The sequence below is a fragment of the Scyliorhinus torazame genome, chromosome 2 (assembly GCF_047496885.1).
Source record: "Scyliorhinus torazame isolate Kashiwa2021f chromosome 2, sScyTor2.1, whole genome shotgun sequence".
In the NCBI taxonomy this organism is placed as follows: domain Eukaryota; kingdom Metazoa; phylum Chordata; class Chondrichthyes; order Carcharhiniformes; family Scyliorhinidae; genus Scyliorhinus; species Scyliorhinus torazame.
In genome coordinates this window covers 132,885,093-132,901,720 of record NC_092708.1, presented here as the reverse complement: position 1 = coordinate 132,901,720, position 16,628 = coordinate 132,885,093, and the positions used below count along the sequence as shown (strand labels likewise).

The 16,628-nt window shown below is 47.3% G+C and overlaps 1 protein-coding gene across 4 annotated transcripts in view; it reads left to right on the top strand.

Moving 5' to 3' along the window:
- Nucleotides 1-16,628, top strand: part of ccdc141 (coiled-coil domain containing 141) — a 340,177-nt gene that overhangs the window by 95,072 nt on the left and 228,477 nt on the right. The window lies entirely within an intron of this gene.

Below are 16,628 nucleotides of genomic sequence, written 5' to 3'. Positions count from 1 at the left end.
GTGGTAGCTAGTAAGTCTGGTTAGGCTGGTATCAGGTCTCCAGTCAAGTCAGCATAGTGTCAACCCACAGTTGAACATGTATAATAGTTTAGATGTTAAATAAAATCGTGTTGCATCTTATCAAGTGTTGGAGGTCTGTCTCTCGCTACACTGCATCAAGTGCAGTCCACATCGACCCAGCCTACCCAACACATCATGGTACCAGTGAGTGATGCTGAAAATTGACAGACCTACCTTGAGTGAATCAGCGTTGACCAGCAAACAGCCATCCAGTGACATGGAAAACGTCGGCCCTCCTCCACAGCTCCGCATTGCCGGCAACCTCGGTGCAAATTGGAAGTTCTTCAAACAAAAGTTCCAACTCTATCTAGAAGCCACCGACCTCGAGGCCGCATCGGACGCCAGGAAGATCGCACTGTTCCTCTCCACAGCGGGGGACCACGCCATCCACATTTACAACTCCCTTACATTCGCTGAAGGCAAAGACAAGACAAAATTTGAAACAGTCCTACTGAAGTTCCACAGCCACTGCGACATTGAGGTGAATGAGAGCTTTGAACGGTACGTTTTCCAGCAGAGGCTTCAGGGTAAGGATGAACCTTTTCAATCCTTTCTGACCCATCTCCGCATCCTCGCGCAGTAATGTAACTATGACTCGACCACTGGTTCCATGATCCCGGATCAGATCGTTTTCAGGGTCCACTCCAATTCTCTTCGCCAGCAGCTCCTGAAAGTCAAGCAGCTCACCCTCACCATCGCCATCGAAACATGCGTTCTCCACAAACATGCTAACAATTGGTACTCCCACATCAGGGCGGCAGAAACGGCAAAGCTAACCTCCCATGAGGCGGAACGGGTGCAGGCCATCGCACAAATGCAGGGCCTAAGTATCGACGAGAGTGGCCATTCCGCGCGCTTATCCCGGGCCCCTGCGCATGCGCGCCACGACCGAGGGGACGGCGGGACCGACGACCAGACTGCGCAGGTGCAGACGTCGTTTGACCGTACTGCGCATGCGCGATGGCGCATGGAACGTGCTGACGTTGACATCATGATGTGTCCGAATTGTGGCTCCGCCCATTTAAAGCGGCAAAGTCCGGCATAATCACGACGGTGTCTACAGTGTGGCAAGCTTGGCCACTACGCAGCCCTTTGCAGATCTGCTCCACTGCCCAATCCAGTGATCCCAGCCGTGGCGCAGAAGCGTCCGTTCAATACGGCAGGCCATGCCAGACTCTGACCCCGACAGCCCAACAGATCCTGATGCTGCGTGCCTCAAATCTCCATACCGGGTGGGCATCATTACGAAGCATGCGCTTCCTTTCTCCAAGACAGCGAAGCACCTCCCGATCCTCAGCATGGATCCCGACGACGAGTGGTGTGCTGTCCTCACAGTCAACAAGGCTCGCATCTGGTTCAAACTGGACACTGGCGGATCGGCGAACCTCATCCCCAAATCTGATCTCGACACCATCCGTGTAAGACCAAGCATTCTTCCACCGGCCTGCCAGCTCCTTGACTACAATGGCAATGCCATAGCTGCCTGTGACTCATGCCAACTCGGAGTTTCCAATAAGTCATTTAAAGCGACACAGCAATTTGAGATTGTGGGACCTGACAGAGCTTCCCTGCTCGGTGCTCGGGCCTGCAAACTCCTGAACTTGGTTCAGCGAGTCCACACCATTTCATCCTCACAGGCGACGGCCTCACCTGATGAGAACTTCCAGGCTGAAATTGATGACATCATCACGCAATACCACAGCGTGTTCGACGGAATGGGCACACTCCCATACTGATACAAAATCCTGCTCAAACTGAACACCACCCCTGTGATCCACGCACCACGTCGGGTGCTGGCACCCGTCAAGGACCGCCTCAAGCAGCAGTTACAGGACCTCCAGGACCAGGGCATCATATCAAAGGTCACAGAACCCACGGACTGGGTCAGCTCCATAGTCTGCGTCAAGAAGCCGTCAGGGCAGCTTCGAATCTGCATCGACCCCAAGGATTTAAACCGCAACATCATGAGGGAACATTACCCAAGATCAAAACGAGAGGAGTTGACCAGCGAGATGGCTCATGCCAAACTCTTTACAAAGCTGGACACCTCCAAGGGGTTCTAGCAAATACAGCTGGATGCATCCAGTTGTAAGCTGTGCACATTCAATACCCCGTTCGGTCGCCACTGCTACAACCGGATGCCTTCTGGCATCATCTCTGCCTCAGAGGTATTTCACCGCATCATGGAACAGATGATGGAGGGTATCGAGGGGGTGCGCGTGTATGTTGACGATGTCATAATCTGGTCCACAACTCCTCAAGAACACATCGATCGCCTCATGCAGGTATTCCACAGAATCCATGAGCATGGCCTCCGACTCAACAGAGCCAAGTGCTCGTTCGGTCAATCAGAAATCAAATTCCTTGGTGACCACATCTCGCAGCAAGGCGTGCGGCCAGATGCTGACAAGGTCTTGGCGATCAACGCCATGAAGACCCCAGAGGACAAGAAGGCGGTCCTCTGCTTTCTAGAGATGGTCAACTTCCTTGGGAAGTTCATTTCCAACATGGTGGCACACACAACTGCCCTCCGCCATCTCGCCAAAAAGTCGACGGAATTCCAATGGCTCCCGCTCATGAGAAAGAATGGCTTGAGCAGAGAACATAGAACATTACAGCGCAGTACAGGCCCTTCGGCCCTCGATGTTGCGCCAACCTGTGACACCACTCTAAAGCCCATCTACACTATTCCCTTATCATCCATATGTCTATCCAATTACCATTTGAATGCCCTTAGTGTTGGCGTGTCCGCTACTGTTGCAGGCAGGGCATTCCACGGCCTTACTACTCTCTGAATAAAGAACCTACCTCTGACATCTGTCCTATATCTATCTTCCCTCAATTTAAAGCAATGTCCCCTCGTTCTAGACATCACCATCCGAGGAAAAAGGCTCTCACTGTCCACCCTATCCAATCCTCTGATCATCTTGTATGCCTCAATTAAGTCACCTCTTAACCTTCTTCTCTCTAACGAAAACAGCCTCAAGTCCCTCAGCCTTTCCTCATAAGATCTTCCCTCCATACCAGGCAACATTCTGGTAAATCTCCTCTGCACCCTTTCCAATGCTTCCACATCCTTCCTATAATGCGGCGACCAGAATTGCATGCAGTACTCCAAATGCGGCCGCACCAGAGCTGCAACATGACCTCATGGCTCCGAAACTCAATCCCTCTACCAATAAAAGCTAACACACCATACGCCTTCTTAACAACCCTCTCAACCTGGGTGGCAACTTTCAGGGATCTATGTACATGGACACCAAGATCTCTCTGCTCATCCACACTGCCAAGAATCTTACCATTAGCTCAGTACTCTGTCTTCCTGTTATTCCTTCCAAAATGAATCACCTCACACTTTTCTGCATTAAACTCCATTTGCCACCTCTCAGCCCAGCGCTGCAGCTTATCTATGTCCTTCTGTAACTTGTAACATCCTTCCGCACTGTCCACAACTCCACTGACTTTAGTGTCATCTGCAAATTTACTCACCCATCTTTCTACGCCCTCCTCCAGGTCAATTATAAAAATGACAAACAGCAGTGGCCCCAAAACAGATCCTTGTGGTACACCACTAGTAACTGGACTTCAGTCTGAACATTTCCCATCAACCACCACCCTTTGTCTTCCTCCAGCTAGCCAATTTCTGATCCAAACTGCTAAATCACCCTGAATCCCATGCCTCCGTATCTTCTGCAGTAGCCTACCGTGGGGAACCTTATCAAATGCTTTACTGAAATCCATATACACCACATCAACTGCTTTACCCTCATCCACCTGTTTGGTCACCTTCTCAAAGAACTCAATAAGGTTTGTGAGGCACGACCTACCCTTCACAAAACTGTGTTGACTATCTCTAATCAAATTATTCCTTTCCAGATGATTATGCATCCTATCTCTTATAAACCTTTCCAAGATTTTTCCCACAACAGAAATAAGGCTCACTGGCCTATAGTTACCGGGGTTGTCTCTACTTCCCTTCTTGAACAAGGGGACAACATTTGCTATCCTCCAGTCTTCTGGCACTATTCCTGTAGACAAAGATGACTTAAAGATCAAAGCCAAAGGCTTAGCAATCTCCTCCCTAGCTTCCCAGAGAAACCTAGGATAAATCCCATCCGACCCAGGGGACTTATCTATTTTCGCACTTTCCAGAATTGCTAACACCTCCTCCTTATGAACCTCAAGCCCTTATAGTCTAGTAGCCTGAATCTCAGTATTCTCCTCGACAATATTATCTTTTTCCTGTGTGAATACTGACGAAAAATATTTATTTAGCACTTCTCCTATCTCCTCGGACTCAACGCACAACTTCCCGCTACTGTCCTTGACTGGCCCTACTCTTACCCTAGTCATTCTTTTATTCCTGACATATCTATAGAAAGCTTTAGGGTTATCCTTGATCCTACCTGCCAAAGACTTCTCATGTCTCCTCCTGGCTCTTCTTAGCTCTCTCTTTAGGTCCTTCCTAGCTAACTTGTAACTCTCGAGCGCCCTAACTAAACTTTCATGTCTCATCTTTACATAAGCCTCCTTCTTCCTCTTGACAAGTGTTTTGACTGCTTTAGTAAACCACGGTTCCCTTGCTCGACCACTTCCTCCCTGCCTGACAGGTACATACTTATCAAGGACACGCAGTAGCTGTTCCTTGAACAAGCTCCACATTTCCATTGTGGCCATCCCCTGCAGTTTTCCTCTCCATCCGATGCATCCTAAGTCTTGCCTCATCGCATCATAATTGCCTTTCCCCCAGATATAACTCTTACCCTGCGGTATATACCTATCCCTTTCCATCACTAAAGTAAACGTAATTGAATTGTGGTCACTATCACCAAAGTGCTCACCTACCTCCAAATCTAACACCTGTCCTGGTTCATTACCCAGTACCAAATCCAAAATGACCTCGCCTCTCGTTGGCCTATCTACATACTGTGTCAGAAAACCCTCCTGCACGCATTGGACAAAAACGGACCCATCTAAAGTACTCGAACTATAGCGTTTCCAGTCAATATTTGGAAAATTAAAGTCCCCCATAACAACTACCCTGTTGCTTTCGCTCCTATCCAGAAGCATCTTTGCAATCCTTTCCTCTACATCTCTGGAACTTTTCGGAGGCCTATAGAAAACCCCTAGCAGGGTGACCTCTCCTTTCCTGTTTCTAACCTCAGCCCATACTACCTCAGTAGACAAGTCCTCATCAAACGTCCTTTCTGCCACCGTAATACTGTCCTTGACTAACAATGCCACCCCTCCCCATCTTTTACCACCTTCCCTGAGCTTACTGAAATATCTAAACCCCTGCACCTGCAACAACCATTCCTGTCCCTGCTCAATCCATGTCTCCAAAATGGCCACAACATCGAAGTCCTATGTACCAACCCATGCCGCAAGTTCATCCACCTTATTCCGGATGCTCCTGGCATTGAAGAAGACACACTTTAAACCACCTTCCTGCCTGCCGGTACACTCCTGCAACTTTGAAACCTTACTCATGACCTCACTACTCTCAACCTCCTGTATACTGGAGCTACAATTCAGGTTCCCAAGCCCCTGCTGAACTAGGTTAAACCCACCCGAAGAGCATCAGCAAATTTCCCCCCCATGATATTGGTACCCCTCTGGTCCAGGTGTAGACCATTCTGTTTGTAGAGGTCCCACCGACCCCAGAATGAGCCCCAATTATCCAGAAATCTGAAACTCTCCCTCCTGCACCATCCCTGTCGCCACGTGTTCAACTCCGCTCTCCCCCTATTCCTTGTCTCGCTATTACGTGGCACGGGTAACAACCCAGAGATAATAACTGTTTGTCCTAGATCTAAGTTTACACCCTAGCTCCCTGAATTCCTGCTTTCCATCCCAATCCCTTTTCCTACCTATGTTGTTGGTACCTATGTGGACCACGACTTGAGGCTGCTCTCCCTCCCCCTTAAGAATCCCAAAAACACGATCCGAGACATCACGGACCCTGGCACCTGGGAGGCAACACACCAACCGTGAGTCTCTCTCGTTCCCACAGAATCTCCTATCTAGCCCCCTAACTATGGAGTCTCCAATGACTAATGCTCTGCTCCTCTCCCCCCCCTGCCCTTCTGAGCAACAGGGACAGACTCTGTGCCACAGACCTGTACCCCATGGCTTACCCCTGGTAAGTCATCCCCCCCAACAGTATCCCAGGCGTTATACTTGTTACTGAGCGGAATCACCACAGGGGATCCCTGTACTGACTGCTTCCTCCCAGCCCCTCTCACCGTCACCCATCTATCTTTACTCTTCGGAGTAACTACAGCCTGAAGCTTCTAAATATGACCACCTCTGCCTCCCGAATGATCCAAAGTTCATCCAGCTCCAGCTCCCTAATACAGTTTCTGAGGAGCTAGAGATGGGTGCACTTCCCACAGATGAAATTACCAGGGACACTGACGGCGTCCCTCACCTCAAACATTCTGCAGGAGGAACATTGCACTACTTTCCCTGCCATCCCCTCTAGATAAAAAAAGAAAAAGAAAGAAAGAGCTTACCTGTTATTCACTCCCCTTCTCAGCAAGCACTCTCTCAGCAACCTCTGCGCCCCGCACGATAACACCTGAAGGAAAAGAAAAGAAAAACTACTTACCAGTCACCTGCCAATCCCTTGCCTGCAGGCCTGTGATGTCACGTTTCAACTTGTTTATACTTCTACCTGCCCTCGAGCTTTCCTCTTGATCTTTACAGCGGTTGGTTTTTTTGGGGTTAGAGGAGGGGGTATGGACGAAACACTGAAGAAGTGTTTCGGGTTTAAGTGTCACTTGACAACAGCTCCTCCACAAACCACCTTCAAGTTAGAGTGACCGCACCGGACGTATGCAAATTTCCCTGCAACAGCCAATCAGCAGCTCTGCTCTACTGCCCTCTGCTGGATGCTTGTCTTCACTTGAACAGCTAGGGTCTCTTGCACAGGTACACCTTCAAGTTAGAGTGACCGCACCGGACGCATGCAAATTTCCCCGCAACAGCCAATCAGCAGCTCTACTCAACTGCCCTCTGCTGGATGCCTGCCCTCACTTGAATAGCTAGGGTCTCTTGCACAGGTACACCTTCAATTTAGAGGGCAAAACTCACCACAGCCCCGGTTCTGGCGTTCTTCGACCCTACCAAAGAGACCAAAATATCCACTGACTAGAGCCAGGATGGTATTGGGGTGGTGCTCCTCTAACGGGATGACACCTCCTCATGGGCCCCAGTTGCGTATGCCTCCAGAGCCATGACACCCGCTGAGCAATGACACGCTCAGATCGAGAAGGAATGCCTGGGCCTCATAAAGGGATTCGACAAATTTCACGCCTATGTGTATAGCCTCCCAAAATTCACGATTGAGACGGACCACGGGCCACTAGTTCACATAATCCAGAAGGTTTTGAATGACATGACGCCTCGGTTACAATGAATCCTTCTCAAGCTATGCCGCTATGACTTTGAACTTGTCAACACGCTAGGCAAAGAACTCATTGTTGCAGATGTCCTTTCCAGGTCTATCACCACATCGTGTGAACAAACTGACTTTGTCTGCCAAATCGATGCGCAGGTGCAATTGTGTGCCTCCAACCTTCCGGCCACTGATGAGAGGGTCATCCAAATTCGTGAGGAAACGGCCAAGGATCCTGTGCTACAGCGTGTGATGCAGCACCTCACGAATGGCTGGCAGAAGGGACAGTGTCCCCAGTTTTACAACATCAAGGACGACCTGACGGTGGTGGACGGCATCCTCATGAAGCTCGATAGGATTGTGATTCCGCAGAGCATGCGAGCTGTGGTGCTCGGCCAACTCCATGAGGGTCACCTGGGGGTCGAGAAATGTCGACGCAGAGCTCGAGAGACAGTCTATTGGCCGGGCATCAGCCAGGACGTTGCCAACATGGTCCTCAACTGCCCCACATGTCAGAAATTTCAGCCAGCTCAACCCAAAGAAACTCTGCAGCAACATGAGATAATGACCTCCCCATGGTCCAAAGTCAGTGTCGGCCTTTTCCACGCCAAGGGGCGTGACTATGTCCTCATGGTCGACTACTTCTCCAATTACCCTGAAGTGGTGAAACTGTCCGACATCACGTCGAAGGCGGTGATTAAAGTATGCAAAGAAACGTTTGCCAGGCATGGGATACCGCTCACGGTGATGAGTGACAACGGTCCCTGTTTTTACAGCCAGGAATGGTCTGATTTTGCCCGCCTATACAACTTTCGTCATGTAACTTCCAGCCCCCACCACCCGCAGTAAAACGGGAAGGCCAAAAAAGGGATCCATATCGTCAAGAGATTACTATGCAAGGCTGCAGACTCAGGCTCCGACTTCAACCTGGCGCTGCTGGCATACAGAGCATCCCCGCTGTCCACTGGGTTGTCTCCCGCGCAGATGCTCATGAGTCGCACTCTGCGAACCACGGTTCCAGCCATCCATGTTCCAGTCCTTGACCACCTCACGGTCATACAGACGACGCAGCTGTCTCGGGCCCAACAGAAATCAGCATATGACGCTCATGCCACGGATCTCCCCGAGCTGGTCCCAGCCGATCGTGTTTGTGTGCAGTTGCCTGACGGCGGCTGGTCCGCCACCGCTGTGGTGGTCAAGCAAGTGGCCGCAAGATTGTTCCTCGTCCGCATGGCTGATGGCTCCTTCCTACGACGCAACAGACGGGCGCTGCGCAGAGTTTCACGCCCGTCATCTAACCATGATGTCCCACCTCACACAATGCTTCCTCCGGATGTGCCCTACCACGAGGCCACCGATCTACCAGCAATCCTGCCGACCTCTGCGACCACCACATTGGCGGCAGTCCAGCCTATCCAAGTGCAGGCTGCCCCTGATCCACCCTTGAGGCGGTCAACCAGAATTAGTCGCCAGCCGCAGAGACTAAACTTATAGACTGAACTTTTTGACCTCTGTAAATATCGTTGTTACCGTTTCATCTGCCCTGTATCTGCACTAGCGACACCTTCCTGTGTACATAAGGTAATTTTAGCACATTGTGTATATAGTCACACACATGTACACATCCACACGCACATGCACCTTAATATTTATTATCTCAACACACACATTACAGAACAAAAAAAAAAGGGGAGATGTCATAATATACATCTATGTATACAATGGAGTGCAGATAGGCAGTAATTGACACACAGGATGACCAGTAAGCGCATAGAACAGAGCAGCCAATCACCAGACAGGACACGACCACTATAAAGCCAGAGGGCACCAGGTTTCCTGCTCTCTCAGGACCCAGCCTCTGAGACAGTCAGAGTTAGTGAGCTGGCCAATGCAAACACCATGTGGTAACTAGTAAGTCTGGTTAGGCTAGTATCAGGTCTCCAGTCAAGTCAGCATAGTGTCCACCCACAGTTGAACGTGTATAATAGTTTAGATGTTAAATAAAATCGTGTTGCATCTTATCAAGTGTTGGAGGTCTGTCTCCTGCTACACTGCATTAAGTGCAGTCCACATCAACCCAGCCTACCGAACACATCACCCCCTAGTCGGCCTATCTATATATTGAGTCAGGAACCCTTCCTGTACAAACCTGACAAAATCTGCTCCATCTAAACCATTTTATAAATTTAGAATTACAATTATTTAATTCTAATTTACCTCTGTCAACTATCGATATAAACTATTATTGTCCCTTCATGCAGTCTTGAGCATGAAAGGAAATTGTAAAGTTATTTAGAATTTAATTGTAAGAGGAAATATAACTAGTGTGTACAATATAATTTTTCTCATCATTCTATTATATAATTATTTTGTAACTGGAAACTTTCATTTGCAACAGTTATCAGCTGAACAGGGTTAATGGGTTGAATTCCCCGACCTCCCAGTCACTTGTTTTCCATGCCAGGAGGCGGTGCTCAGTTCGCTGGCAGTGGGATTCTCTGCTCCTGCCGCTGTCAGTGGGAATTCCCATTGAAGCCAGCCCACAACACCGGGAAACCCGCAGGCAGGGGTGCACTGCTGGCAGAACCAGAGAATCAGAACCAGCGAACGGCCGGAGAATTCCAGCCAATATTATTATTCCAATGATTCTCCATTAAAGACCAGCCATGCATCTGCAGAAGACATAATGTAGTTTTGTTTGGTACACAAATGTTTTTTTTTAAAGTATGTTTATTAAAGTTTTACATAATAACAGACAAACACAAGAATGCAAAAATTACAAACAACCAAAAAGAGAGAAACAAATTGACGAACACACTCTACCTAGAACCCCTAACAGCTGACGGTGTCTAGATCCTTAAAAACGAGAATAGATCTCGGGTAGAACCGCTTCACTGAATTCCTTATGGTGAATTTAATATTTTCTCAGTGCAAGAAGGGCATTAAGTCCTTCAAACAGCCAGAGGCACTGGGTGGGACGAGAGACCTCCAACTAAGCAATATCTGCCTCCGGGCTTTCAGCGATCAAAAGTGACAAAGTCGGCCTCTACCCCAGCAGCGACCACAGAGTATCTCCGATGTGCAGATGAAAAACAAAGCCCAGAAACTTGTGAGTTTCGGGAAGGACGAAACATATGCATATAGTCAGCTGGGGCAAGTGAACAGTGATCACATCTGTCCTCCACATTTGAGAAAAACCCACTCATCCTCGCCTTGGTCATGTGCGTCCTGTGCAGCACCTTAAACATAATCAGGCTCAACCTGGCACAAGAGGATGTGGCGTTGACCCTGTAAAGGACCTCCCTTCAAACCCCATTCGTAAATATTGGGCCCAGCTCACTCCCCCATTTTGCTCTTACCCTACTGTTATAACCTGCCTACTTACCATTGGCTGGGGACCAGTGGCAATCCCACAATCCTGTGGGAGTATGAGCTTCCCCAATGAGGGGGGGCGGAGAAACCATTAGTAAACTCCATGTATAAATAAAGCTGGCCAGTTTGGAAACAGCAGGAAGGAGTGTGCAGCAAGGGAAGTTGCTGCTGTTATATATATATATGTTATTGTAAATAAATGTTATTACTTTGTATCCTTAAAACTCGTGCTGGATTCTTCATGGCCCTCACAAAACCTACCTAGTGCGGAGGGACCAGTTAAGAGAATGAGCCCATATCTGTCTGAGATAGACTCCTTACCAGGCTCAGCCAAGGATAAAATATTCTTCAGTAATGAGGAAGGTGGAGGCAGATGAAAGGAAGGAAAAACCCTACGAGAGAAATCACAAACTTGAAAATAATGAAAAAGGCTTGATTTGGGTGACTGAAATTTGTCTGCTAACTCTCTGAAACTGGCAAACCACCCATCTATGAACAGGTCACCAAAATGCTCAATTCCCTTTGTTTCCCGCAATTTAAATGTTGGGTCCAATCCAGAAAGTAAGAAAAGGTGATTATTACAGATATGGCCAGTGAAGGCAGGGAACAAGTTCAAAGTTTTTTCAACTGTTTCCAGATCCTGAGAAAGAGACCACCACCGGGTTTGAGAAGAATCTAGCAGGAGAAAAGGGCAATGGTGCAGTAACTATGGCAAGGGGAGTGGATGTAGCGCAAGGGCGAGACTCCATTTGGCCCCAAATAGAATCAGGATCGCTGACCCACAAGAAATGTTTTTGTATATCAGCAACCCAGCAATACAACAATAAATGTGGGACAGCCAAGCTTCCTGTCTGTCTACCTGTCTGGAGTAGAATGCTGCCGATTCTGGGATTCTTACCCGCCCAAATAAAAGCTGATATCAATTTATTAACCATAATAATAATGGATTTGGCAGAAAAGTGGGGAGACATTGAAAGAAAAAGAAAAAAAACTAGGGGAATATGTTCATTTTTATTGTTTGAATCCTTCCCGCCAAGGATGGAGGAAGGCTATCCACCTCTGTAGGGCCATTATTGATCAGGTTGAAGTCATTCAATTTATAATGTGAAACCCAATTGTGGGGAACCCTGACCCCCAAGCAATGAAAATTTGTATTGAAGAGGCGGAACGGTAATGTCCCCAATTGGGCTCGCCTTCCAGAAGGCGGAAAACATTCACTCTTGCCTGGATTTAATTTGAAGCCAGAGAATGAACCAAAGATATAAAGTGTCTTCTGTATGCCATCGATGGAGGGAGTCGGTTCTGAATTTATAAAACTAAATACGCTATGTGGAAAGATACCCGATGTTCCACCCCGTCATGAGTAGAGACCCTCAATGCTATAGCTCTATAGGCAGGGTGAATAAGAGTGGAGAAGGTATGCAGTCCTGCCTGGTGCCCCTATTCAAGGGGAAGTAGTCTGAGTATAAGTGTTTGAATAAATCATTATTGGGCATTATTTAACAGGAGAACCCAAGAGGCAAATTTATTGCTGAACCCAAATCTCCTGAGAATCTCAAATAAATATTCCCATTCCACCCTATCAAAAGACGACGCATATTGGCTGATAGTTGCTGGCCCTTTACATAGATTGTTTGCTCCTCCAAAATTATGCTGGAAAGGCAAGGCCAGAATCATAGCAAGCAACTTAACATCCGCATTTAAAAGTGAGATGGGTCAATATGAGCTGCACTCGCCGGGTCCTTGTCCCTCTTAAAGATGAACAAAATAGAGGCTTGAGTGAGGGTTGGATGCAGTGAACCCCTGTGGGCCACCCTGAGTCATTAAACATATCTAATAATAAAGGAACAAGCTATTCTGAGAACTACTTGTAAAATGTGATCGGAAATCCATCCGGGCCAGGGACCTTACAAGCCTGCATCAACCCAATACGTTTTAAAATCTCGTCAGGGCATAATGGGTAGTCCAACTCGCAGCTCTTATCTGCATCAAAAGCTGGGTTGGGCAGACTGTCAAGAAGTCACACAGCACCAGATGGCCCAAGGGAGGTTCCGATTTATATAGGTCACATAATAGGAATTAAAAGCCCCATTGACCCGGGAAGGGGCGGAAACGAGGTTGCCGCCTGTATCTGGGGAATCTCACGGGAGGCCGCTTAACGTTTGAGTTGATGAGCCAGAAGACGACTGGCCTTCCAACCCCCCCCCCCCCCCCCCCCCCCGACAAACACATAAAAAAATACCCCTGGAGTGCTGTAACTGATGTCAAACCATGTTAGTGGACAGTAGCTCAAACTGTGTCTGTAATTATTTTCCTGCTTGCCAATAGATCTGGAGTAGGATCGAGTGAGTACTGATGATCCACCTCTAAAATGGAATCCACCAGCCTCTGCTGTGCAACCTTCTCGTCCTTCGCATGTATGCTCCATAAGAAATAATTTCCCCCCGAAGGCCATCTTTAAGAGCCTCCCACAAAGTAGAGGGGAATATTGAGTCAGATCTGTTTAGCTTGATGTAGCCACCAATAGAGGTGGACAGGCCCTCCCAAATTTTTCTATCGGCCAGCAAAGTAGTATCCAGGCATAAATGTTGACCAGGACTACTGGGGTGTTTGGAAGGGAGCCAAAAACAATGACATATTGACCATTGGAGTCAGCCATAACCTGAGAAGAGGAGGTGTGGATGTTGTAAGGTAAATCACCATCGGACATGTGGGAGTCTTTCAAGCAACAATTGATTAGGATTTAGAAAAGTCACGTTCCTGAGAGAACGAAGGATAAGTATGGGAAGTTTAGGGAGCCTCGGATAACGAGGAATATTGTGAACCTTGTCAAAAAGAAAAAGGAGACCTTTGTACGCTATAGAAGGGTGGGGACAGTCGAAACCCCTGAGGAGTATAAAGAAAGTAGGAAGGGACGACATCAACACCAAACCCATTTGAGTATTGCCCACTGTAATTGTTTCTCCGGCACCCAAATGTATATTTACCTCCTCAGTCTCCACCCCCCTCCCCCCCCCCCACAAAAAGTTGCCTACTTATGTGCTGTAAATAATGTTGCCAGTTGTACAGAGTTGCTGCTGTTGAGCTGGTGCACAATACCCTACCAGTTATTCTATTTTATTTCTTATTTTCTTTTTTATTATTACTTTTTTTTCTTTGGTATGTTTGGGTGTTCTCTTCTATATATGTACATATATATATATATTTCTTATTCTGTGTACATAATGGTAAATATACTTTGTTCAAAAACCCAATAAAAAAAACATTTATAAAAAAAAAAGGAAGTAGGAAGGGACTTAAGAGGGAGATTAGGAGGGGTCATGAAAAGTCCTTGGCAAGTAGGATGAAGATGAATCCTAATAAAATGAATATGCATTTTATTCATATGTAAAAAGCAAGAGTGTAGCCAGGAAAAGGATTGGACCACTTAAGGACAGTGGGGGAAATCTATGTGTTGAGCCAGAGGAAATGGGTGAGGTACTAAATGAGTACTTTGCATCAGTCTTCTTCAAAGAAAAGGATTTTGTGGAAGAAGATTCTTGGGTAAGTCTGGGTCATGGTGACATCGAAAAGGAGGAGGTATTGGGGCCTCGATTGACATCTTTGTATCCTCATTGGCTATAGGTGAGATCCCAGAGGACTGGAGAATAGCTAATGTGGTACCAGGTAAGAAATGTAGCAGGGATAAACCAGGAAACTATAGGCCGGTGAGCCTCATGTTGGTAGTAGGTAAATTATTGGAGCGAATTCTCAGGGACAGGATGTATACCCATTTGGAAACAAATGGACTCAGTAGCGATAAACACATTACTTTGTGAAGAGGAGGTCGTGCCTCAATAACTTGATCGGGTTTTTAGAGGAGGTGACAAAGGTGTTTGAAAAGGGGAGGGCGGTGGATATAGTTTACATGGACTTTAGTAAAGCCTTTGACAAGGTGCCTCATGGCAGACTGGTACAAAAAGTGAAGTCACACAGGATCAGAAATGAGGTGGTAAGATGGATACAGAACTGGCTCGATCACAGAAGGCAAAGGGTAGCAGTAGAAGGGTGTTTTCTGAATGGAAGGTGTGACTAGTGGTGTTCCAGATGGATCTGTGCTGGGGCCTCTTTTATTTGTAGTATACGTAAATGATTTTGAGGAAAATGTAGCTGATCTGATTCGTAAGTTCGCGGATGACACCAAGGTTGGTGAAGTGGCAGAGAGTGTTGAGAATTGTCAGAAGATACAGCAGGGCATAGATAGGTTGGAGACTTTGGCAGAAAAATGGCGAATGGAGTTTAATCCAGACAAATGTGCGTAATACATTTTGATTAGTCTAACCTAACAGGAAAATATACCGTAAATGGCAAACTCTTAGGAATATATAAAGTCAGAGAGATCTGGGCCTGCAGGTCCACAGATCTTTGAAAGTGGCAACACAAGTGGAAAAGGCAGTCAAGAAAGCATACGGAATGCTTGCCTGCATCGGATGGGGCATTGAATACAAAAATTGGCAAGTCATGCTGCAGTTGTATAGAACTTTGGTAAGGCTGCACTTGGAATATTGCGCACAATTCTGGTCGCCACACTACCAGTAGGATGTGGAGACATTGGAGAGGGTGCAGAGGAGGTTTACCAAGATGTTGCCTGATCTGGAGGGTGTTAGCTATGCAGAGAGGCTGAATGGACTCGGACTGTTTTCACTAGAATGACGGAGCTTGAGGGGTGATAGAGGTCTACAAGATTGAGGGGCATGGATAGAGTGGATGGACAGGCACTCTTTCCCAGGGTGGAGGGGTCAGTCACCAGGGGGTACAGGTTTAAGGTCCATGGGACAATGTTTAGAGGAGATGTGCGAGGGAGGTGTTTTTACACAGAGGGTGGTGAGTGCCTGAAACGCGTTGCCAGGGGAGGTTGTGGAAGCAGATACATTAATGGCGTTCAAAAAGCATCTTGAGAAACATATGGATAGGATGGGTATAGAGAGATACGGCACAAGGAAGTGCTAAGGGTTTTGGCCAAGGTTGGTATCATGACCGGTACAGCTTGGAGGGCCAAAGGACCTGACCCTGTGCTGTATTATTCTTTGTTCTAAAGGCATCAATAGTAAACTCAAATGACGAATATGAAAAGAAACAAAATACAAAGTGCCTCCACACCGAGCCATAAAATAAATTAAACAGTGCACAACTTGTGCTTTTGGATAAAGGAGTCCGCATCTCACGGTGAATCAAAAAATGTGGTCTTTTTCTCAGAACGTTACTCAAAGGCCACTGGATAAATCATCTCGATTTTGACTTCACTTTTGTACAGGATGGAGTTCACTCCATTAAAAATGGGGGATGGAAGCACACCTTGTGAAATATTCAGTAGGGGTGCAGCCCTCAATCCCTTCCAATAACCCCCTATACGCACATTCTGGATCCTGGATCTGTTCTCTAGATCATTCAGCTTAGTTGTTAACGATCTGTTAACCTTGACCACCAAAGCAAGGTCAGACTCGAGGGGGGTGATCCTGTCACTATGATCCGACAATGCGGCCTCCATGAGCCTTGACAGTTTTACTGGTGATTTCCAGAGCTAAAGGAATAGGGGCTATTTGTTTCAATTGATATTTTAAGATCTGTCGACATGTTTTGTTGGTGTTTGTCGAGCTCAATTGCCAAAATTATGGTGAGAGCTTCAGCCATTAGTGGAGTGGTTTGAAAAGACGCTGACTCCACGTCTTACCTCCAGCAGATCTCTGAGAGGAGTCAGTCGACAAATTTATGACGAATTCCTTTTTGGCTTCGCCTCCTCTGGGCATCTCCGATAAGA